General features: G+C 47.6%; 1 long non-coding RNA gene across 1 annotated transcript; it reads right to left on the bottom strand.

The window, feature by feature from the left end:
* Nucleotides 1-17261: 17261 nt before the first annotated feature.
* On the bottom strand, nucleotides 17262-23112 carry LOC146755888 (uncharacterized). Its single transcript, XR_014937829.1, has 4 exons — nucleotides 22749-23112; nucleotides 21014-21085; nucleotides 20419-20573; nucleotides 17262-17582 (listed from the first exon to the last, which is right to left on the bottom strand). It is a non-coding gene; the product is annotated as an uncharacterized LOC146755888 (long non-coding RNA).
* Between the last annotated feature and the right edge of the window lie 2620 nt (nucleotides 23113-25732).

Genomic DNA, 25732 nt, shown 5'->3' with positions numbered 1-25732 from the left:
CAACTCCTGGCACAGACCCTGCAGCAGCTCCAAGGTTTTGCTACACGTCCCGCAGTTGCTCCAAGCTCTGGGACAGATCCCGCTTTCACTCCATTCCTCATAATGAGCTCTGCAGTCACTCCTGCTATGGGTCCTGTAGCTGTTCCAAGTATCGTAATAAGAAAATGCTACAAATTCCTCCCAGGGGAGGAAGTACAGCCCTGCGGTGGCTGCAACCCCTCCAATGAGCCCAGTGGCTGCTCCAACATAGTCACAGGTCCTGTGGTGGTTCCAGCTCTGGCAAAGAACTCTGAGGTCACTTCAACTCCTGCAACAGCCCGACAGCCACTTCAGCTCCTACAGTGAACCCTGTGGCTGTTAAAACCCCTGCAACTTGTCCTGGACTTGCAAACAGATGCGCATAGGTATTAGTTCATATATGTTTGCAACTGCATATGTTGTATATGTATGAAAATACACTAAATATATTATATATGTATAAATACATTTGTCATAATTATTATCCTTTTCTCTTTCTCTTTGTCTCAACCCATAAACCTTAAACCACAGCACTGCCCTGAGACGCTTACGGATCTCCTTGGGACTATTCATTCTGATCTGGTCACACAGTGAAGAGCACCTGAAGATCTCAAGGTTTTCTCAGGGAGCAGCTCCTGAGGTATATTCCTTACACCAGCTTTGGAAGAGGCCTCCCTCCAGTTCTCTGGTTCTGCTATAAAGGAGCCCTCTTGTTATGGCAGTGCCAGCAAGGAGACCAGCTCTGACAGACCTGTTCATATTGCCGGCTACTGACTGCAGCCCTGGAGTGCTGCTGTAGAGGCAACAGGACGGTCATGAGACACACAAGACCTTCAGGACTGCACAAATGAGAGGACTTGAGAGCACTGTGGTGGTGTAAAGAGATCAGAAATGAAAAGAGCACGTTGAGCTGATGTCCGTGGCTGTACCTCCCCAAATCCAGACAAAGTAGGAAAAAGGAAAAGCTAAGTAAAAGTCTATTTTGAAAACTTTTTAGGTATACTTTAACGTATTCGGGGAATCTGGATACATGTTTACATGAGCTCCTAAAGTGACAAAATGGAAATTAGGTAGGAAATAAGTGTAATACATTTTTATTTATAAGTTCAATAACATTTTTTTGCACGTTGCTATATCTCACATAATCAAACAATCAAAGATGCATAAAACATGAAGAACCATCACTGGGAATCCTATGAGGAAGTTGTCCATTTTATGGAAGCTGGAATAGTGCTTATTGCAACACCTTCCTGAGAGCGTGCTTGATCTCCCTGTTCCTCATGCTGTAGATTATAGGGTTCAGTGTTGGAGGAACCACTGAGTACAGAAGTGCCACTGTCAGATCCAGGAGTGAGGAGGAAATGGACGGGGGCTTCAGGTAGGCAAAAGCACCAGTGCTGAGAAACAGGGAGACCACGGCCAGGTGAGGGAGGCACGTGGAGAAGGCTTTGTGCCTTCCCTGCTCAGAGGGCATCCTCAGCATGACAACGAAGATCTGCACATAGGACACAACAATGAAAACAAAGCACCCAAAGACTAAACTGGCACCAAAAAAGAGAAACACAACTTCCCTGAGGTAGAATGGTGAGCAGGAGAGCTTGAGGATGTGGGGGATTTCACAGAAAAACTGGTTCACAACATTGCCTAGGCAGAGAGGCAGTGAAAACGTACTGGCAGTGTGCAGCAGGGAATAGAGAACACCAGCACCCCAGGCAGCTGCTGCCATGGTGGCACAAGCTCTGCTGTCCATCAAGGTCCCGTAGTGCAGGGGCTTGCAGATGGCAACATAGCGGTCATAGCACATGATGGTGAGAAGGAAATACTCTGCTGACATGAAGAAGACAAAGAAAAAGAGCTGTGCAGCACATCCTGCGTAGGAGATGGCCCTGGTGTCCCAGAGGGCGTTGGCCATGGCTTTGGGGAGAGTGATGGAGATGCAGCCCAGGTCGAGGAGGGCCAGGTTGAGGAGGAAGAAGTACATGGGGGTGTGCAGGCGCCGGTCGCAGGCTACGGCTGTGCTGATGAGGCTGTTGCCCAGGAGGGCAGCCAGGTAGATGCCCAGGAAGAGCCAGAAGTGCAGGAGCTGCAGCTGCCGCGTGTCTGCAGCAGGAGGAACTCGCTTATGGAGCTGCTGTTGGGCATCTGCTGTTGGGCTTGGAGTCCTGTTCAGAGAGCAGAAGATAATGACAAGTCCAGACCATTCTCAGACACACTCCTCCTGCTATACTATGAAATGTTTTAATTCTCCTACAACAGTGTACATTTAGCACCATTACTTGCATTTAATTTCATGTAGTTCATCATTCCTTAAGCAGAAGCAGCATATGGAGCTCTAACCTTCCTCTTATTTTCTTATCACTTCTCCCTGGATATTTTCATCTGTTTCATGTCTCATATCTTTACCCCAAGTGCTCTTAGAGCCCTTTACCCCAGCTTCTGTGGCATTCAGTTTCAGTTAGAAAATGCTGCCTGTTTGTAGGATAAGTGAATTATTCATGACTACAGAAAATGATGATAATTCCATCCTTCGAGAAAGGGGAGACTGAAAGCACATCATGTGTGAGTGTTCACAAAACAAGCAATTGATTGACGAAAAATTCTCAGAACTCTTATTGCCCCTTTTAGATTTCTGACTCCAAACCTCTTTGCCTCAGAACAGGAAATGGAAACCCCCTGCCTTGGCTCTCCTCTTGCAAAGTGCCCTCAGAAACATTCAGTTGTGCAGTGGAGCTGTGATCCCCTGCCCCAGGCAGCAGCTGTGGCAGCACAAGCCCTGCCGGGGGGCTCATCCCCCCACCCGTCTCCCCGCAGCGCCCTGGGCAGCTCCCCGGGCAGGCTGAGTGCTGAGCCTGGCAGGCGGCAGAGTCCCATACCCGGCACACAGCCCCTGGGGCACAGCAGGGACCCTGCTCTGCAGGACAGCCCTGGGCACCCGCCTGCAGCCCTGGTTGCACAGGCGTGCTGCCATGCTGGGACATGCAGCCCTCAGGGCTGTGCTCTGACACTGCAGTATGGAAACCCTCAGCTGGAGCAGAAGGCTTTTTCCACAGTAAAGGAACATGCAGTGCCTGCATCCAGATCTGCTATGTGATATCCCAAATTAAGTTGACCCTCTATGAAAAGCAGCTCATGGTCAGCTGTGAGACTTACCTTGTCATGGTCTGTGAGCAATGCTCCTGCACAGAGCTCACAGTCCGCTCACACCACACACATCCTGCAAGCTCTCTCCAATTTCTCTCCTCTCCTTCTGTCACCTGCAGGCTGTGCTGTGCACAAGAGCTGCTCCTGGGCACAGCTGTCTCTCTGCAGCCCTGCACACTTTTATGAGCTCCCTGTGTCCCAGGAGCCTGGACAAGCAAGCTGCAGATGATGTCATTTTTATCCTTTCCACTCATCTCCCCTGACACATCCCTGGGTCTTCATGGCCAACAGCTCCTGAAAGACAACAGCATCATAACTGTGCTTTCAATTAACCACCACATGTCCAGTGGTCAGTGACTGATTGGAGACATATGGGGAGTGCTACCAGAGTTCGTTTGACAATGCACAAAGGGCACCCAGACAAGGAAGGCGAGGTTTGGACTTTCCCTGTGCAGGGCAGTGATCCAGCTGAGGCAGTGCAGGAGTCTCATCCCTTGACAGAAATCCTGGAGATGAAATGGGATTCAGCTCCCTACACACCCACAGGAGCTGGGATTCCTCTGATTCAGTTCAGAAGTGCACAAGGAGTTGCCTGCATGTGAGCTCCTGCTCTGAGTCCTTGGTCCTTCAGCGGGGAGGCAGCTGCTCACACACAGACACTGGGTGATGCCCAAGGTGCCTGGGCTGCTCCTGATGTGTGCCAGTGCTTGTAAACCATGTGGGAAATCCCTGAGATAGACACCTCCTTCCTGAGCATCAGCTGAGTGCCAGAGAGCAGATAGCACCGGCTGTCTGGTGTATTCACTCACAGCTACAAGAGCAGCACAGGGCCTTCAGGAAAGCCATGCCCATGGTGTGTCCGTGCTGCTACGCCACCTCCAAGACCCATGATTGGTCTAATGTCTGTGTGCCACCTTCTGCACACTGATACCATAGATGAGCTATCCAGTCAGGCTATGTCCAGTGATGCTTTCCAGTGAGGATGTTTACTCCTGTATTTTTGCACTAATGCAAACACCAACACACAAGAAGCTAGAAATCTTGGTAGAGCTGCAGTCCTGAGCTCCTTTTTGGACCACAGGGACACAGTTGCATGGCTTCCACAACTGCACTGTAGCACAAGGGGGATACAGAGTCTTTAGGATGGATGGGCGAGAAGACAAGGAAGAGCGACTGCCCTCTGTGAGAGTGCACTGAGCTCTGCCTGGGGATGGCAGAGCAACCAGGTCAGAGCTAATGGAAATGGCCAACAGAGGAGACCATCAGTGTCTGTACCTGTCTTCCTGATCAGGGAGAGCAAGTGGAAGGTGCCTTAGGCAAACAGATGGGAGTCTCATGTTGTCTGGCCATTGTCCCCTTTGGGAGCATTTTGCACTCCAGTATGTGCTGCAGGGACAGCACAGCAGGGCATGTGGCATCCAGCAGATCCGTGGAGAGCACAGATGGCAGCTTCTTGACCAAGCCATAGAGGAACCAAAGAGGAGAGGTGCTCTGCTGGATCTCATACTCTCCAGCATGGAAGGTCTGGTGGGAATTGTGAAGGTGAAAGGGGCATCAGGCCACGTGCAAATGACAAAAGGATCTAAATTTATCTATTTATTTGTTTATTTATTTATTTATTTATTTATTTATTTATTTTGAGGCTGTAAGCTTAAAAGATGAACATATATGTCAATAAAACTGAAACAAGGAATTGAAGACAAAGATAGAAATCAATGAAAATGTGTTAACCCTTTTCAACATGAGAAATTCTCATGAGTCTTGTTCCATTTTTAGTTGTAAATATGAGTCTTTGTAGGGATTTTGTGTCTTTTTTTTTTTTTTTTTTTCGTTTAATTCCGATGCTTTCAGGTACAGAGACACAGACAGCGATGCCAGTGCCATCATTGCCCTGTGACTAAATCCCGGCGCCCACCGCTGCTCTTCCCTGCTGCCTATTTGATCCCTCATCCTCCAGGTGTCTCCAGCTGTCCTAAATAAATGGTCGTGGTTAAAGGCATGTTAAAGATCCCTGGAGAGCACAGATGGCAGCTTCTTGACCAAGCAGTGGAGGAACCAAAGTTTTTTCAGCTCTCCTAAAGAAATGGCCATGGTTAAGGGCATGATTTCAGCAGGCCATTTGGGCACAAACTACTCCTACTGCCCTCCAGATTTCTCCATCCCTTGCTCTTTGTTCAGTCAGATGCCTCCCAATTATCTGTCTGATTTCTGACTTTCAGGGGGATTACTGGAATTTGTTCCATCTCCCCAAAGTCTGATGGAATGTGTTGTCAACTCCTTCGCTGTGATTTGATCTATCCCTTCCTATCTATTCTTTTTCTTTTTCTTCTTATAATTTTTCTTTTTCTCAATCACTGTCTCTTTTTTATTAAGGCACAAAGTCTGAAAGATGTTCATTAATGTCAGTAAAAGTGAAAAGCAGATTTGGAGACAAAAATAGAAATCAGTGAGAATATGTTAACTCGTCTCAATGTGTGAAATACTCACAAGTCCTGTTCAGTTTTAAGTTGATACCTCACAACTACCTGGCTGATCTATCCCAGGGAGATTACTGGAATTTGCTCCATCTCCCAGAGTCTGATGGCCTCTGTTGTCAACTATTTCACTGTGATTCAATCTATCCTATCCTACCTCAGTCTAAATCATTTCTTTTAAAAGTATTCCATATGAAAGACAAACTTCAATAGATGCCGCTTGAACATGGCATGCTGTTGATCACTGTGTTTTACTGTTCATTCAATTGCATCACCTTTCCTTCCATTTGCTGGCCAGATAAAAACAATAAATCTTTCCTTTTCCATGTGTAGCTGGTTCTCTGAGGAAAGCCAGTGGGAGTTGGTGCAAAGCAGTTTTAACACTGAGTGGATGAATGCAGAGGAGAAGAGTGATGTGAAGAAAAGTGATGCAAGTCCCATAGGTCCATTGTGAGCAGAAATTGGGTGGGGAGGTTGAGAAGACCTTTGTCAACACAGTAACAGTACAGAACTCATTGGGACATCCTGGATTGGTATCAGTTGCACAGTGCTGCTTTAAACCCAGCTATAAATAAAGAGACAATAAATTTATAATGGATTCTTTCTCTTTAAGCTCTCTCCAGATATCCCTCCTTTTTGCTGAACAAGTTCTGATAACCTGAAGAAGATAACAAGATGGCATAAGGCACAGGAGATTCTTTAGGTTATAATGGTCCCAGGGTGCATTTGATGCTGCGTTCATCAGCCTCCAGTGCAGAGAGAAGTTTGCACGAAGTGCTCAACAAGACAAAGTCAGAAGTAACAGTGAAGTTTCTTGGAGTATTAATGGGCCCACTGAGGAACATTACCAAGTAAGCTTCCCAAGGGACTTGTTAGAGAAGATAACTGGAAGCCATGACTACAGGCAGGCAAAGGCACTGGCATGCTAAGAAACCTCTCCTTTGCCTTACGAAGCAGACAGGACAAGCCCTGATTGCAAGACCAGTGGTAGAGAGATCCTGTCTCTCATGTTGGCTCCTGGCATTTCCTGGGGCAATGGGTTGGAGGTCTGTATGATGTTAAATGAAAGACATGGGGACAGAAGATCCCAGGCTCTACATGTGGTGCAAGGACGCTGTGAGGTTCATGTCCCATATGAGACCTATGTTTCATTGCAGGATCTGAGAAGGGATGTGAGAAGGGCCCAGTCTGAACAAGCAGTCAATCCCTGTGAAACACTGAACTTCACATCTCTCAGTTCCAGTGCCCTCCTTTGCACATTCTCCCAGAGTTTGAAGTCCTTTATGTTCTGTGGTGCCCAGAAGTGCACCTAGTGCTGCTAGTGAGGCAGTAGCAATGCAGAGCAGAGAGGGATGATCGTTTCCCTCACCCAGCTGGCAATAAGTTGCTTCATGCACTCCAGGGGACCGTTGTCTTTCCTGGCTGCCTTGGCACACTGCTGACTCACATTCAGTGTGATGCTGACCAGCACCCCAACCCCTTCCAGTCAGACTCCTCTCAGGTGTCCCATATCCAGTCAGTGTGTATGTCCAGCATTGCCCCTACCCAGGTGCACAATCAGGCACTTGTTCTTGTTATACTTTATGCACTTGGTGCTTAGTACCAACTGGTACCCACTTCTCTGACTTGTCCACATCTCTCTGCAAGTCCTCTCCACCCTCAGTCAAGGCAACAGCACCTCCTCATCTGGTCTCATCAGCAAACTTGCTCAGAACGTCTTCTAGTCCTGCATTCAAATCATCTGCATAAACATGAAAGGAAAGTGGCCCCCAAATGGAACCCTGGGGACCCCGACAGTGACCATCTACCATCCTGATGGAAAAAACTGACTATAATCCTTTGGGACTGACCTACTGGCCAACTGCTCACCCACCACATTGTGTTTCTGTCTAGCCATATGCAGAACATTCTGTCCAGAAGGTTGTTGTGAGAAACAGTGTCAAAATCTCCACTGAAATCCTCAAGGATTACATCAACTGGCTTCCCTTGGTCAACTAAACGGATAACTGTGTCACAAAATGAGTTTAAATTAAACAGGACCTCCGCCTCACAAACTTGTGATGGCTGCGACCAATGACAGAATTGTCCTTCAGCTGTTTTTCCATAACTCCCACCATCATTTTCTCCATAATTTTACCAGGCTCTGGACTGACAGGTCCATAATTGCCCATGTCATCTTTCTTGCTCTTCCTTACAATGAGACAACATTTGCCAGCTTCCTGTCAGCTGGCATGACCCTAGACTTCTTTAGATGCAATTGAAATGAGAGCCCAGAGCACACTAAGGTGTCATCATTGAAAGAAAGTAGATGTGCCATAGCTCTGCAATGCCTTTAACTCCAGAGTATGCCACAAATGGAGCAGAGGGGAAGATTTGCCTCTTCTGTAGTGAACTCATTCATTTGGTAAGCAGAATAACACTACCTGATACACGGGGACTGTGTCTCCACTCTTCTCTGCTCAGCTCACAGGGCAGAGGTTCAGGGTGTTGCTCTCATGTCAGTGCAGGTAAACTCACTTTAACCCTTTTTCCTCTGTAAATGCTTCCTCTGTTTCTATGCTCAGATACACTTCCACATTCCCTCAAATACACTTTCATATATCATTAACAATTACACTTTCTTATACCATCAAAACAGTTTGTCAAACAGTACGGTTCTTCAGTTCACATAAACTCCCTTAATACAGTCTGTATTCTTCAGTTATAAACACTGTGCCACAGAACCAGCACTGATTGAACCACCTCCCTCACACACTTCCTCACAAGCAGTACATAGTATTACATAAATGGGCTGACACTCATTGGTGGTGGAATGTACACCTCTCCTCAGGTCAATCTTACTAATCTACAGAGTACAAACTCCCGTCTTCTTACATACAAGCAGAAAGTACATATGAGTGGACACACAACACAGTCTTTCACTTTGTCCGTGTCTGGCCATTTCCCTCACAGGAGGAAGGAAGCATGGATCGGGACTCGGCACTCACCCTGCAGCTGTTCTGTGTCTCACTCACACCACACTCACTCTGACATTTAGATCAAAAACCATGGTTTATTCATACTACACAATGCTGACAACGTTTTCTAGCTGGAATCTTAATAACACTCATACTCTGGTCGACCAGTTGTAAACGTTAATGTTTTTCCCAGAGTCGGCTTGACACACGGTACCAAACACTTAAAGCAGATGATAATATTGAACATACAACCTATAAGCCCCGTGATTACAACTTGGAGAACCCAGGCTACCATTTGACAGGCTATCCACTATATCCCATACCCGTAGGAGAGACCAACCTAGGTCCCTCCTATTGCCAACCACCTGGGAGAGAGTAGTTGTTCTTGTTTCCATTCATATGACATACAGTTCCCTTTCATAGGAACTCACCCAAGGAGTCTTCCTACCCCAGCTGGCAACCAAAGCCATGAGCTCACCTCCCTGGGAGCAGCACGTATGGCTGTAAACTGTGTAGGATGTCTCCTCAAGACATATGGGCTCCACTTACCATACACATACCTGGTCCACCTATGGGTGGTCCTTATCTGTCCCTGCAGTGATCAGGTGAGGAAGGGAGTCCTTCAGAGAAATCTCAGGGTGCGCCAAAAGTGTCTCCCTCTCAGCTGGTCCTGCAGCGAACAGAGCTGGTCCCACCTGGGCCGCCAAATTGACTGCAGGAATTGAACTCTATAACCTCTATAACTGATACAGTCTCCCATGACATACTTATACCAAAGTTGAGGAAGTATGGGATAGGTGAGTGGACAGTGAAGTGGGTCGAGAATTGGCTGACTGGCAGAGTGCAGAGGGTTGTCGTTGGTGGTGCAGTGTCTGGCTGAAGGCCTGTAACGAGCGGCGTCCCCCAGGGGTCTGTGCTGAGTCCGGTCTTGTTCAACATCTTCATCAATGACCACCCTCAGCAAGTTTGCTGATGACACGAAGTTGGGAGGATTGGCTGACACACCTGAAGGCTGATGCTACCATTCAGCGAGACCTGGACAGGCTGGAGAGCCGGGCAGTAAGAAACCGGATGAGGTTTAACAAAAGCAAGTGTAGAGTCTTGCACCTGGGTAGAAATATCTGCATGCACCAGTACAGGCTGGGGGAAGAGCTGCTGGAGAGGAGCTCTGCTGAGAGGGACCTGGGCGTCCTGGTGGACGACAGATTAACCATGAGCCAGCAGTGTGCCCTTGTAGCCAAAAAAGCCAATGGCATCCTGGGGTGTATTAAAAAGAGCGTGTCCAGCAGGTCGAAGGAGGTGATCCTCCCCCTCTACTCTGCCCTGGTGAGGCCTCATCTGGAATAGTGTCCAGTTCTGGGCTCCCCAGTAAAAAAAAGACAGGGATCTCTTAGAAAGAGTCCAGCAGAGGGACACTAAGATGGTGAAGGGCCTGGAGCATCTCCCCAATGAGGAGAGACTGAGGGAACTGGGTCTGTTTAGCCTTGAGAAAAGAAGGCTGAGAGGGGACAGGATCCAGGTCTATAAATATTTGAGGTGTGGGGGGCAAAGTGGTGAGGCCAGACTCTTTTCAGCAGTGTGTGGAGACGGGACAAGGGGAAACAGACAGAAACTGGACCATAGTAAGTTCTGCACTAATGTGTGCAATAACTTCTTTACGGTGAGAGTGACAGAGCACTGGAACAGGCTGCCCAGGGTGGTTGTGGAATCTCCTTCTCTGGAGATATTCAAGACCTGCCTGGATGCCGAGCTGTGCAACGTGGTGTAGGGAACCTGCTTTGGCAGGGGGACTGGACTCAGTGGTCTCTGGAGGTCCCTTCCAACCCCTACAATTCTGTGATTCTGTGAATATCATGGGGTGGTTTGGATGGGGAAAGACTACCCCTTTGAATGACCTTTTGTCAGGGCATGTCCTGGGATTCCTAGGATCCTCAAAATGCAGCACTGCTTCTGTCACTGAAAAATGGGGCCCTGTGTGGGACGGAGGGAGGGTCCATGAGTCCCTGGCCCACCTGACTGAGTATTTCCATGGTCTTAGCAAAGACATACTTACAACTTGAGAATGAGAGTTAGCTGCGTTCATGGTGGCATGGCCACTGTTGATGGCCTTGAACTGTCTGAACATAACAGAAGAGGCTCAGGCTGATGCAAATCAGCTATTGAATGACAGTGTTGAAAAACTGGAAAGACAGGTGGCAGTTTTGATGGGGAAAAAACCTAATTCAATCATTCTCCTATGGAAGATCAGGAACATCTCTCTGGAAGACCATGGGGACCCTGTACAGGGAATCTGTATAAAATGGACTCTGTAAATGAAGGCACTAAAAGGTCAGATTTTGAGGTTCCATTTGGACTAGATCTATTTGAGATCTGACTGATTGTAACCCAAAAATGAAAAAAAAAATGCAGGATAGGCTGGTGGGAGTGCCCTGACCAGTGTCCAACCCCCCAAACCCTGCTGCCCATAATACAGCAGCTGAACTGTTGGATATAGTACAGGGGTTTAGACAGAAACCAAGAGAGCATGCCAGCATAGCTGCTCTGGTTATGGGACATGGAGGCAGAAAGCGCTGTGGTGAATGGACTGGAAATTTCAAAACTGACATCCATTACTACTCACCCTGCCCTCAGGCAAAGACTGTATGCTCTGTCCAACATAATGAGGATAGCCATTTGATCAGTGAATGATTTATGGCTGTGTGTCATATAACATGGCCAAATAAGAATGACATACCATTAAATATCAGCCTGTGGTCCTCTATGGAGGACTAACAAAATTATATTAGAGAATTAGGCATGAAAGAGGAAATCTATTATGATGATTTTGAGAGCCCAGTCAATAAATTTTTCATCAGGCTTCGAGGGATCTCATCCTACAGCCATCACCTTTACATCAGGATGGGTCTATGTTATCCATACTGAACCCCCCAGTGGCCCTCAGATGCTGTAATACAACAGGCTGCCCAATTGATGGGGAGACAAGAGTGCCTGCGGCCAGATGCAGGCTCTGAATGGTGGTGGAAAGGTCAGAGAACCATCTGCTGTCATGACTTAGGCATCCAGCCCCTAAGGTAATCCAGTCTGGACCCATTAGGGTCTTGAGACAACAAATGTTTAAAGACCAGATTAGAGCAGGAGTTCAGTTTAAAAAGATCAATGGACAGCATAATCAGGAAATATCTGTTAAACAGGCCCAAGCACTGAGTATTTATAGTCCAACCTTTTCAGCCAAACTAGACGTGAATGTAATTCAAGAAGGGTCTGGATGGGGGCTCTGGCAGAGCCAGAGTTCTTTGTGAACCCCTATGAGGTTTTGGTTACAGGTTTGGCATGGAGCAGAATAAAGATACATCACAGTTGAAAAGCATTTATTGGCTACCTATTCTACACTACAGGTGGTAGAACCAGTAACTCAGATTTCAGAGGTTATCGTTAAACAACAAGGCCAGTCCAGGGGTGGGTAAAAGATCTAACACACATCTCTATGATGGGGGTGGCCCAATCACAAGCAGTGGTGCGCTCAGTTGTTCTGCTTGCCTGCTCCTCAAGGAGTTAGGAGAAATCTGTGCCTGTTGCGTGTTCGAGTGTATGCGCAATGCCATGTGGAGGGCTTATCACAATAAAGATTGGCGGATTTGCTGCGTAGACCGGTCAGAACTCAGATCTGCGTTGTGCTTCCTGCGGCACCAAACGCCCAACAGTGGCAGTTCCGTGTATTGGCCAGCAGGTGGCAGCAGAGACCACGGAAAGAATGTCTGCGGGACAGACCCTGGGGATCCGTTCTCTTTTGATTATAGGGGAAGAACACAAAGGTTAATTTAAAAAAATAAAGGGGGGGGGGGGGGGGGGGAGGAGTGGGAAAAGAAAAAAAGAAAAAATCAAACCACAGAAAACAAATAAATCTTCTCCAAACGTAGCAAACGTGAATGTCTGTCAATAAATAAATGAGTAATTGAATTGATGTCTGTTTCCCCTCTCCCCCGCCCCCCCCAACTTCCGAGATGAAAAAACACCTGGTATCAATTGGACAGATGCACACAGTGAAGCCAGGGATGGTCTGAAACGCAAAGCAGCTGAGCAGCTTTTAGAAGAAAACAGAGTAGTAACAACTTCTGTACCTACATTCACCACTCTGAGATCCTGTCTGGGTCACCCAAGGCTTGTAAATAACCACTGGGTCGGTTCTGATGTCGAGTGATTTGTTGTCAGTTCTCTCATGGTTCTCCGGTCAGTTCTCCGGTGCCAGGATCTGCCACAGGGCATTCTGACCACGGGCATCATGTTTCTACGCTGCCGCCTGCATTTAACAGGCAATGGGACTGCCCAGCATGTGCAAGGCAGCACCTCTTTCACACCACCAGAATGTTTAAGGCTGTTGGGATTGTTGTTAGCGTCCCATTAACACTGAGGCTAGAGATACCCTTAAGATTGACATTACTATTAGCATTACTTTGATGGTGCCCTATCTGGGTCATTTTCAGGGGATGTCAGGAGTAAGGCACAGTGTCAGGAGAAAAAGAACAGACTCTGTTACTTTATAAACGTGATAATAGAGAGAGTTCATTGGAAAAAATACAACTCTTAAATAATGCAAAGCATGCTTCTGATTGGATGCAGGCATCATCTGGGCTCTGATTAATATTACTTTTAAGGTAAAGATTATTGTTACCTTAATGATTGTTTTTTGGCTTATGATCAGGGTTAAGGTTCCTTTTGCTACAAACTTCTAGCATCATTTTTGTTGTTACATTTGGAGTTAGGGACGATTTTAGAATCAGGGTAAGGGTTAGGATTAGAGTTACATTGCGGGTTAATGCTGTTGTCTTTACAGCTCCTGTGAGGGTTGGGGTCTGGGTCAGGTGTTTAAAAAATGAAATGAAAAAAGAACAAAAAAAATATATTGAAAGCTTCAGATTTCCTTAATCTTTGTGGAAATCATATAATGTGCAACTCAGATCTACCTCTTCGTGCAGTGACTGCTTGTAAATTTGCTAGAGCCTAATACAATATGGCCTTGTGCTTCCCGCTAACTCACCTTCATTTCATTTTCATTAAATTTGCTTGGTAGTCAGATTTTGGTGTGTGGATATTTTAAAACAATCTAACTGACATTGGCAAAAAATTAAAAATAAAAATTAAAAAAAAAATGCACAACAGCATCGTATCAATTTTTATAGATAAGATAAAGAAGAGCAGTTTCCCTTAGTTTTCTGTGCCTCTTTACTTTCTTACCCTCACCCCTTGTGTGAGAAACTCTCAAAGATTTCTAGTTAGGCAAAGCTGGCAGCGATAGCAGCAGTGCTTATTCATTATTGCAATACTGCGCGCACATCCCCTATTGGCAAGGGAGAAACTGCACACCAGTCAGTGAAATCAATTCTGTTCTGTGCCCTAAACCCAATGCAGGTGATGCTCTCATGGCTCTCATTGGTTGAGCACCTCAGGCTCACAGACTCCTCGAGACTGTTGCTAGGATTCATTTCCATATAAGGTCAATTACCAACCTCTTGTTTTTAGGTCTGCCTCGTACTTTTCTGTGGAGAGAGAAGGGCGATGTTTCCAAAAGTCAGTACATTCATTCTGTCCTGTGCTGGGCTCTACCCACCCTGTGTATTTATCTTGTGCTTGTCTCAATTCTCCCCATGTCAGAATGCCCTCAGTCTGAACTTAACTCTGTTCAGCAACTTTCTTGGTGCAAAAACTACTTATACAGCTGTTTTACAAGAGGGTTATACATTCAGTTAGGGCCTACACTATGTACTGAAAATACTGGAAACTTCCACTGCAAAAACACAATCTACCTCTCCCATCTGTGCAGCCTTGCAGACCCAGAGCACGCCAGGTTATTTCTGCTTTCATAGCATTTGCATGCTGTAGGGTGAGCACAAGGTTCTGCTGCTTGATTCTTCTGCAAGAGCTGCCTACCGGCAAATGGTTGCAGGGATGGAGGATGTGACAGAAAGCATTTGTCTCCACAAGAGCAGAGTTACATTCAGTGCAGAGAGTGTGAGAATCAGGTTGGTGTGGAAAAGCACTGACACGCTGGGGATGATGCAGTGCTCACATGTCTAATACTCACAGACATTACTGTCAGAAGGATGGTGCTGTGTTGTGCTTCTACCTTTGGCAGCCCCTGGAGAAATGCTGTGGCACACAGAACACCTTTGTATTGCACTGACTGCTGCCATGCAGCATGGATTTAACACACCAAATCCAGAGGAGCGTGACTGCATCTAACTGCCCTGAGAAAAACTACTGTAGCTGAAGAGATGAGGAGGCAGCTGCTCATCTGCAGAACAAGCTGTACTGCCAGACATTGGGCCAGGTGAGCACCTCCTGCTGCAGCGTGATGATGACAGGGCTGGAGATGATCTGCAAAGCCAGCTTAAAAGTGGGAGACGTGAGTCAAAACGGCAGGAGGACAGAAGTGTTAGGGAGCAGCCAAGGCATCAAAGAGTATCAAAAGGCTTTGAAAGGTATCACAAAGCGACAGCCAGGAAGACTGGGATTATCATGAGCAGCAACCTGGATGCTAGAGATTATTTGCTCCCATACAAAATGCTGCAGACATCCTAAAGCCATGCAAAATGGGAACCCAGAGCTCTGCCTGCACGAACCCCACAGCCATAGCATTGCAAGCTGAGCTGCCTTGCTGTTTGTTGCATTCATCCCAATCCCTGTGAATGAAGACTCGGAATGCAGCCAAGGCGATGATTGAGCATGAGAGAGACTTTATTCAATAAAAGACAGGAGGACTTGAGAGGTCAAGGGTGAAGATGGGACTCCTCTTGTCAAGATGAGAGTGGCTCAGAGCTGGTGCTGCTGCCTGGTGCCTGGGACTGGCAGCCTGACTCTAAGTCCCCATCTAAGATGCTCAGCTTCACCTCACTGATGCTGACCTGCTCCTGCATGGAGGTGCTGCTGCTGGGGCACTCGGGCTGTGCTTGGGATGGGCAGCACTGCAAAGGCGCTGGGTCACAATCCAGGCAGGTGACTGTGGTGTCTGGCAGTCTCAGGTCAGGAGCTTCAGCAGAGCCAGGAGATATGAGAGCATGAACGTGGATGAGCCCCTTGTGTCCATCACTGTTACCATGTGGAAGGCTGTCATCCGAATTGCAGCGATTTGTGCTTAGTAAGAACTCTCCATTGATGGAAACACACTGCACATCACTACTTGGTTTGGATCATTGGGGTTGACAAGGGCTCAAATCACCTAGGAAGGCATAGAAACACAAGGGTTAGTGTGAAATGTTTGCAAGTTCAATCATGAGAGAGGTTGTTGATATTTGGTAGTAGAGTGGCGGCAGGACGAAGCAAATAGGCTTGAAGCAACAGAGCCACTGTCTTGAAAGTGATCCTCGTGCAGGTCCATAAGTTTTGACTCTGTCTGGACTTCATATGGGGTAGTATGACATCACAAAGGGGTGATATGATGTCACAAAGGGGCATTATGACGTCACAAATAAGCATTATGACGTCACAAAGGGGCATTATGATTTTAAAAAGGGGCATTATGACGTCACAAAGGGGCATTATGATATCAGAAATGGACATTATGACGTCACAAAGGGGCATTATGATGTAACAAAGAAGCATTATGACATCACAAAGGGGCATTATAACATCAGAAAAGAACATTATGATGTCACAAAGGGGCATTATGACATCACAAAGGAGCTTTATGATATCACAAAGGAGCTTTATGACGTCACAAAGAGCATTATGACGTCACAAAGGGGTATTATGACATCACAAAGGGGCATTATGATATCAGAAAAGGACATTATGATGTCACAAAGGGGCATTATGACGTCACAAAGGAGCTTTATGATGTCACAAAAGGCATTATGATGTCACAAAGGGGCATTATGATGTCACAAAGGAGCTTTACGACATCACAAAAGAGCTTTATGACGTCACAAAGGGGCTTTACGACGTCACAAAGGAGCTTTATGACGTCACAAAGGAGCACTGCGACGTCACAAAGGGGTATTATGACATCACAAAGGGGCATTATGACATCCGAAACTGACATTATGACGTCACAAAGGGGCATTATGATGTCACAAAGGAGCTTCATGATGTCACAAAGGGCATCATGACGTCAAAAGGCGCATTATGACGTCACAGAGGGCATTATGACGTCGCAAAGGGACATTATGACGTCACGAAGAAGCATTATGACATCACAAAGGAGCTTCATCACGTCACAAAAGGACATTATGATGTCACAAAGGGGCATTATGACGTCACAAAGGAGCTTTATGACATCACAAATGAGCTATATGATGTCACAAAGGGGCATTACGACGTCACAAAGGAGCTTTATGACGTCACAAAGGAGCATTATGACATCACAAAGCGGCATTATGACATCAGAAAAGGACATTATGACGTCACAAAGGGGCATTATGACGTCACAAAGGGACATTATGACGTCACAAAGGGGCATTATGATGTAACAAAGAAGCATTATGACATCACAAAGGGGCATTATGACGTCACAAAGGGGTGTTAACATCACCCTGTGCCCAACTCCTCTCTACCTCCTATTGGCTCCCTCTCCCACCAATCCCTGCTCTCCCCTCCCCTTAGCCCCGCCCCCCGCCCCCGTTAGGCTCCGCCCTGCCCCTCACACCCCACTCCCTGCCCACATCTTTCCCCGCTCCGCTCACCCACCTGCCCGGTGTCGCCCGGCCCGAACCGGGAACGGCTGAAGGGACGGGGAGGGCAGCAGAGATGGGGACGGGGTCTAGGGCGGCCATTCTGAGAGACAGCCCTTCTGAGGGCTGAGCTGCAGGGCAGTGGAGAAACCCACCCGTGACCAGGGTCACATCAAAGCTGCATGAGGCTGTGTTACTAAACACGGTGCCACACGGCCTGCAAAACCATGCGGGGGGGACAAAACATGGCACGTACCTGGCAGTGAGATCACCTCAAGCTATCTGCAGCAGTTCCTTGTCGCTTTGCTCGGATGAAATGAGAGCAAAAGCTGCACCGAGGCAGTGGGTGGAGGGCGAGGAGAGGAGAGAGAAAGAGCAGGTCAGTGAGCAGGGCTAAGACAGTCATGGAATAACACACACAGCACAACCGTCCCATCCACTTGCTGCAAGTCATGCTGAGTCTCAGGCTACGTGATGCCTGTCCGCCCAGCAACTTTACGATGCTTCCACAACTGAGCAAAGAAGAGCTGCACCAAGCCCTTGGATGATGGATTCCCTGCTCCTGCTGGCTTCAGCCTTCTGCATTCCAATTCCAATCTAAACCATTCCTGCGGTGGTAGTACTTGAATCCTCATTTGGGGCTGGACCTCAACAGGTCAACACATCAGAAATAACACAACGTGCATCTGGAAGACGTGTCTCAAAGCCCAGAAAATCCAACTCTCTGACCTTGGCACAATTCACCAACCAAGAGCCAGGCCTTGACAACTTGGCTGATCTGGGCATGCGGGAGGGGGGCAGACAGTGGACCACAAGTGTCCATTTCCACTGCAGCTCCCTGTAGAGAACAGCACCAATCAGCAGGCGTGAATCAATTCATTCACAAGCTGCACAATGACTCTGTTCTTTACATGATAAAAAAACACACAGAGATTCCTGACCAAAAAGTTGGGAGTTAATAACGACCAAAGAGGTTCCTGTTCCTACGCCTCATCCTCTCACCCCAACTCCTGGGTGATGCCCACAGGCTTCAAGTCAGCTCTCAAATCCACTGAACTCCCGTCACGGAACTCCATCAAAAAGGATGTCACACATGTGACACTTACATACATGAGAATGTATGTATCAGAAACACTGATGCCAGCAGGAGCAGAGAGGCGATTGTCCCCCTGTACTCAGCACTGGTGATGCCACAACTCGAATTCTGTTTCCAGTTTGTGGCCCCTCACTGCAAAAAAGACACTGAGGCATTGGAACGTGTTCAAAGAAGGGCAACAAAGCTGGTGAGGGGTCTGGAGCACAATGGAGCCATATGAGAAGAGTCTGCGGGAGCTGGGAATGTCCAGCCTGGAGAAGAGGTGGCTCAGGGGAGACCTCATTGCTCTCTAAAACTTCCTGAAGGGAGGTTGCAGTGAGCTGGGGGTCGGCCTCTTCTCTCATGTCATTACTGATAGAACTAGAGGGAATGGTTTCAAGCTGCGGCAGGAGAGGTTCAGGCTGGACATTAGGAAATATTACTTCTCAGAAAGGGTGGCCAGGCACTGGAATGGACTGCCCAGGGAGGTGGTGGAGCCATCCCACCTGGGGGTGTTCAAGGAATGACTGGATGTTGTGTTGAAGGACGTGGTTTATTGGGAGCTATTGGTAATAAGAGAACGGTTGGACTGTTCTTTTAGGTCTTTCCCAACCCTGGTGATTCTATGATTCTGTGATTCATACACTAAGAAGCAAGGAGAGGTTCTTTTGTTAAATCTTTCAATAGAGAGAAGAGTTGATATCTGCTTCTCCCAAAAACAGAAACACGGAAACAACTTTCCAAGCCCACCTGCCATACAGTAGGCAGAAAACGCACATTGTAAAGGAGCACGCACATCCCCTCTGGCATAAGTCGAGCCCAAAACCCACCTTCAGATCTCTGTGCATTTCCCTTGTTTTACACCAATGCAGCCTCGCTGCAGCTCCGTGGGTGTCACACAAGGCCTGCATGTCCTCTTTCTCCGCAAACCCCACCCTCAGGCCTTGCTCTGTGAGGATTGACACCTGAGCAAAAACAAGCACTAAGAACGAGAGTAAAGCACACTGGATTCGCCCTGGCCTGGCCCAAGCCACAGTCCTACCAGACAGACCCTGGAATGAAAACTGCTCCACAAACCACAGATGGACACCAGCACACAAGAAGTTGATCGGATACAATCCCATGCAAGCACCAAGCCTCCTAAGGAAGCTCTTTGCCATCAGCTCCTTCATCGCCTTTCCTTCTCACCTCAATCTTAAAGTGGCTTCAACATCTGCCAGCACGTCTTACCACGCACCTGCTCATCACACAGTGCTTCAACAGCAACAAATTTGCTTCTGGGGCCCTCCTTCAACTCACTGTGCTAACACTCATGATTCAAATTACACAGAAATCCTAGCAGAAGTTCTCAGTGAGAACTGCACCTAACATTCCTCCTTCTACAAGCAACAGCCACAACAAGTGGTCATGAAAATGCTTTCATCAAAAAGAAGCAGAGACGGCACGGCAGGACAGATGTACTCTGTGTGCACGTCTGAAGCCTTTTGAGAACCTAGTCGTTCTTCCTGCAGGACCCCTGTCTTCTGTTAAAAGCTGAACGGTCCCCAGAGCACCTGTTTCCATCAGCTGCCACCATCCAAAGCAGCCAGCCTTCTTACAGTCACCTGGCCCAAACATCCCTTTTGCTCTACACTTGATTCACAGAATCACAGAATTGTAGGGCTTGGAAGTGATGGGAGCTCGGCATGCACACCATCCTTCCAACAGCACATCCCAGCAGCAAGGGATCACAGCGCTGGCACAGCTGAAACAAAAAGGGTGTGCGAGTTTCCTGTTAGCACTCAGTGTAAACAAATCTACCACTGAGCAACACCGTGAGCCCCCACTCACCTCAGCACAGGTCAACCTGTAACCCCAGCCTTCCCCTATCCATGTGCACATGCACACCCGTGTGCCACCCTGCCTGCTTTGCACACCTCCATGCACACACCGCATCGTGTGCCCTCCTTTGTATTCACAGACGTGTGCAAACCACCCCTGGGAACACGTACGTGCCTACACCTTCCACAAACACCCCTTTGTGTGCACCTGTGTGCAACCCAACTCCTCAGCACACGCACACGTTTGTGCCACCCTGTCCATGCACTCACCACGTGCCCTCCAGCATCACTGCTGCCTCCTCTGGTACCAGACCCGCAGATGCTCCAGAGCTCATTAGCATGGAGTTCCTTCCTCCCCTCAGCAGCTGCTCCTGCACTCACCTTCATTCCTACTCAGATACCGGCTGCTTCCAGCACCAGCTGACCTGCAAGACACAGAAAGGAAAGGTGGGAGTCATGCAAATCCCCAAGAAGCCCAAGGCTGCATCACCACCACGTATGGCAGCCTCAGGAAGTCAGCTGCAACTACAGACTTTGTCAGAATGGAAACAGGAATCGTCAGTTAATTGTGACCTCTGAACTCATTGCCACCATCAGAAACAGGCACTGAAATCGCTCACTTCACTGCAGCTGGTTACCTCCTGATTTTGGGAAAATGCAGACACGGAATTGAAGGACACCAGCAAAGTGACATCTACTTCATTGTAGGTGGTTAAGCTTGGAAGCAGGACTTGAGCAAGAAAAGCTTCTCAGCTCCTTGTAAGGCACTAAGTGATGGGATGATTTCCCATCCCTGCAGAAATCCTGACCTCTGCCACAGGTGGCTGAGTGACACAAAAGCTGTGTCCTTGGTTCCCAGCCTTACCTTCTCATGTCGTTCATCTTGCTCTGCAGCTCCTGCTCTGAATAGTCTTCTTATATTCCCACATGATGTACCCTGAAATACATCATTTAGTGAGTCTGAACAAAACATAAGACATTAATTGGAACTATGAAGAAATGTCTTTTGCACTTTACTTGGAGAATGTTCCATCCTATAACTTCTGCTCTCAATTGTAACACATGATTTTTTATAAAAAGAAAGATAACAAGTCAGCTCTTCAGTGTGCACATTGATGAAACTTGGTGAAATACAACTTTAAGAAAAGGTAATTTGAAAACTTCAATATTCTTATCAGAACCTCTGCTATTAGTTACCGTTCCAATGTTCTGATCTGATGATGTGTCTCTCAGAGCTGTTTTGTCACTCGCCACCTCAAATGCACTTCAAGTGCTTTAGGAGCATCACTGGAATTTTGAATAAACTCGATATATCTTAGCAAAGCTGCTACAGCTGCACAACTGAAGTACTTTGGAAAAAAAAGAAATCTTTAATGAACGCTGAACAGTGTTATTTAATTATAATCCAGGTAATTAAATTAATTAAACCAAGGAAATCACCTTCCAGTCACTCAGCTCTCACCAGGGAAATCGCTTCCCTGCCAAGCAGATGCAACCAACACAAGCTGCTACATCACTCTAGGGCCCCACTGAGTCTTCCCAAGGGGTCTCCAAAGGCTTCCCTGTTGACTTCTGGGAACCTGGGAACACTCACATGGAAGCCAGTGCCCCCTAATGTGCCCCAGACGTTTCTCAGGGCCCCACAATTAGCTCTACAGACATCCAGACATGCCCCAGAGCAAGTATGTGTGCTGTAGGGAGCCCAAGAGACATTCCAGAGCACCCTAGTACTCCTCAGTGCACTCATGGATGCTTCACCTGTCTCTAAATATGCCCTACTGGACTTTGTTTTCTCTTCTGGAGCTTTCCTTAGTTCTCAGCTTTGCTTTCTCATGCCATTTATCTCGCTCCACAGCTTTTGCTCGCAATATTCTCTCTTGCATTCCCACCTTCCAACAGAATCACAGAATTGTAGGGGTTGGAAGGGACCTCTAGTGATCATTGAGTCCAACCCCCCTGCCATGGCAGGTTCCCTACACCACGTCGCACAGGTAGGTGTTCAGGCGGGTCTTGAATATCTCCAGAGAAGGAGACTCCACCACCTCCCTGGGCAGCCTGTTCCAGTGCTCCGTCAGCCTCACCGTAAAGAGGTTCTTGCACACATTTGTGCGGAACTTCCTATGCAGAAGTTTCAGCCCATTACCCCTAGTCCTGTCCCCACGCACTACTGAAAAGAGACCAGCCGTGCCACTATGGCCCCCACACCTCAGGTATTTATAAACCTGGATCAAATCCCCTCTCAGCACCGCCAACGACAACCCTCTGCACTCTGCCAGTCAGACAGTTCACGACCCACTTCACTGTCCACTCATCTATCCCATACTTCCTCAGCTTTGTTATAAGGATGTCGTGGGGGACAGTATCAAAAACCTTTCTGAAATCAAGGTAGACTACATCTACCACTCTAGCCCCATCCACCCAGCTAGTGACATCTTCATAAAAGGCCACCAAGTTGGTCAAGCACGACCTCCCCTTGGTGAACCCATGCTGAGTACTCCTGATAACCTCCTTATCACCCAGTTCTCTGGAGATGGCATCCAGCACAAGCTGTTCCATCACCTTCCCTGGGACAGAGGTGAGGCTGACTGGCCTATAATTACCTGGCTCTTCCTTCTTGCCCTTTTTGAAGACTGCAGTGACATTGGTCATCCTCCAGTCTTCAGGCACCTCCCCAGTTCTCCAAGACCTCTGAAAGATTACAGAGAGCAGCTCAGCAATGACCTCCACCAGTTCTCTCAGCACCCGTGGATGCACCCCATGCACCCATCCCATGTATTTATGGACATTAATGTTTCCTAGGCAATCACAGACCACCTCTTCCCTGACTAAAGAGAAATCTCCTATTGTCCAGACTCTCTCATTAACCTCCAGGGTCTGGGATTTCTGAGGGAGAGCCTTTTCACTAAAGACAGAAGCAAAGAAGGCATTCAGTGTTTCTGCCTTCTCAGCATCCTCTGTTATCAGAACGCCTTCCTCCCCCCCTTGTTTTTTGTTTATTAGCAAACTATTAATATACTACAAAATAATAGCACTAATTACTAAGTAACATCACCATGCCAGCATCCCAACCACCTGCTTTAGAGATTTCTCCTTCATTTTGTGCAACACTTCAAAAACTGCAAAGGAAAAAAGCAAGTACAGAACCAGGACACCACTTCCCTCAGGATTTTACAGTCTCATTCATGTCTCACAGATGGAGGCCCTGACAACAAGAGCTGTGTCTGTCCATAACAAGGACTCACCTCTGCAGGTGCAGGGGCAGCTCTCAGAGAAGCCTTCTTCATTTCTGCTTTCTTCTCTTTTTGTCTTTTGACTGGGAGGTGGTGTTGATCTGCCTGAGGGAAGGGAGGCCCCTTCAGAGGGATCTAGATTAGCTGGATCAACCTCACTGGGCTGAGGTGAATGGGATGTGGTACACCCAGGCCAAGTGCCAGGTCCTGCACTTTGGCCACAATAACCCCATGCAGCGCTATAGGCCTGGGGCTGAGTGGCTGCAGGACTGTGCAGAGGAAATGGACCTGGGGCTGTTGGTCGATGCTCAGCTGAACATGAGCCAACAGTGTGCCCAGGTGGCCAAGAAGGCCCACGGCATCCTGGCCTGTCTAAGAAATAGTGTGGCCAGCAGGAGCAGAGAGGTAATCATCCCCTTGGACTCAACACTGGGGAGGCTGCGCCTCAAGTCTTATGTTCAGTTTGGGGTTCCTCGCTACAAGAAAGTCATTGAGGCACTGGAACTTGTACATGGAAGTCTGTCCCTCGAGCAGCTCCCATTCATCATCAGCTCCCATTCTGAACCCCACTGTGCAAAACAGCAAAACTTCTACTGCAAATGGCTGCAGTCACCAAAGCTCAGCCCACTATCCAGGTATCAGCCTTCTCCCTTCTGTTTTCCATGTTAGCCCATAGTTTTGCTTCCAGAAATGGAACTCCTCTTTAACAGCCAAAACACAAACTAATACATCACTTTCACTGCTCCTTCCCGCACCCCCATAGGAATGGTTACCTGACATCCCCTACAGCACAGCACCTGCTCACAAGTATCATTCAAACTCTATTCTTTCATACTTCTTGAGAGAGGACAGTAAAAACTCACATATGCATGGCGGTAAGGACAGTCTGTCCCCATCACATCCCTCTGTGTGCTGAAAGCTGCCATTGGATCTCTTGCAGCCTGCTGGCTGCTGCTCACAAACACAGGGAACTGCACCACACTGATTCTAAAGAGAGAAAGGAAGAAACTCTGGTGGGAATGAGCACCCAAGGTTTGCAGAGATGCTCCAGATTGTGACAGAGATGGAATATCAGAGTGCTGGGACATGATTGATCACTAAGGAAAACACTTGGAAGCACATTCAATCTGCAGAAGCTGTAATTGCTGGGCACAGTCAGCTTTCCTATGGCTCATCTGGAGGAGGCGGGTGGTCTCACACATCTGCTCAGGGGCTTCAGCTGAGACACTTGCACAATGCTGGGATCATTCTGATGGAAACTATGTCTTCAGATACCATGGTTAAATCCATCCAAAATGATCAAGCCGAGCCTTAGCTCTTGAGCAGCACTTCTTCCCCACCCTTCACTACTCCAAGCAGCTCCAACAAACTTCTCAGAAGAAATCCAGGCCAGCACAGACCTGGAAGACCAGAACCAAGTGCCGCTTGTGGGACGGCAGTGCCCACTCCTTGCTTCCACCCTGCTCCAGCAGGTTAAGGAGTCTGAGCCTCACTGGCCTTTGACAGCTCAAGACTTTCAGCACCTCATGCCAACATTTCTCACTAAGATACACCTCAGGCATTGAATTCTCTTCTCACTACCTCCTCCCAGTCCTCTCCTAGGAACAGAAACCATTCAGATTCTACAGCAAACTACAGCATCTGCACTGCAAGAGCACACTGAACCACCTGCAACAATGAAACATGGTTTTGGAGAGTGGGTTTGAAAACACACCTTTAGACAGCTGTCTCCCTGTAGCCAAAAGGAAATTAAGCAGCAAAAGAAGAGTCCAGCCTGAAACATGCCCATGCTACTAGCCCAGGTTTTTCACAGTGAATGTAAAATCCATCCTGTTCTTGAGGTAACAAATGACCAGTGGGTCTCCCTTTGCTCCACCCCTTCTCCTTCAAAGCCAGAAAAAGAAAGAAAAAACAAGCAGAAGAAACCCAGACGTACCTTTCCACACACAGAGCAGAAAGTGGAACAGCAGTTGGTCTCCTTCCTGAGACATGGTGGGGAGCATCCCAGAGGAAGCCCAAGTTCTTTGCTTCTCTCCACAGGGACTTCAAGCACTCTTGGCAAGAGCTGCTTTGGTTCTTTCTTCAACTGCTTCCATCACCAGAATCTCCTTTGGAAAAGGAACACTAAAGAAAGAATCAGCAAATGAGAAAGAATGAGCAATAACCACTTTCCCAGCTTTCTTCTGACATGCAATTAAGACTCACAACTTGGGCAAGGTCTTAAAATCAGCTGGTTACAAGAACTGTCTCAAAATATATCCAGCTTCTGTACAGCTGCCATTATTTCTGTCAGTGAGTGTAATCACAGAATCATAGAATGGCCCGGGTTGGAAGGGACCTCAAGGATCATGAAG

Source organism: Coturnix japonica, chromosome 29 (genome assembly GCF_054131305.1).
Source record: "Coturnix japonica strain WE chromosome 29, WE-NBRP24, whole genome shotgun sequence".
NCBI classification, from domain to species: Eukaryota; Metazoa; Chordata; class Aves; order Galliformes; family Phasianidae; genus Coturnix; species Coturnix japonica.
Note: the sequence above shows the minus strand (reverse complement) of the source record. Positions and strands in the feature narration are given on the sequence as shown.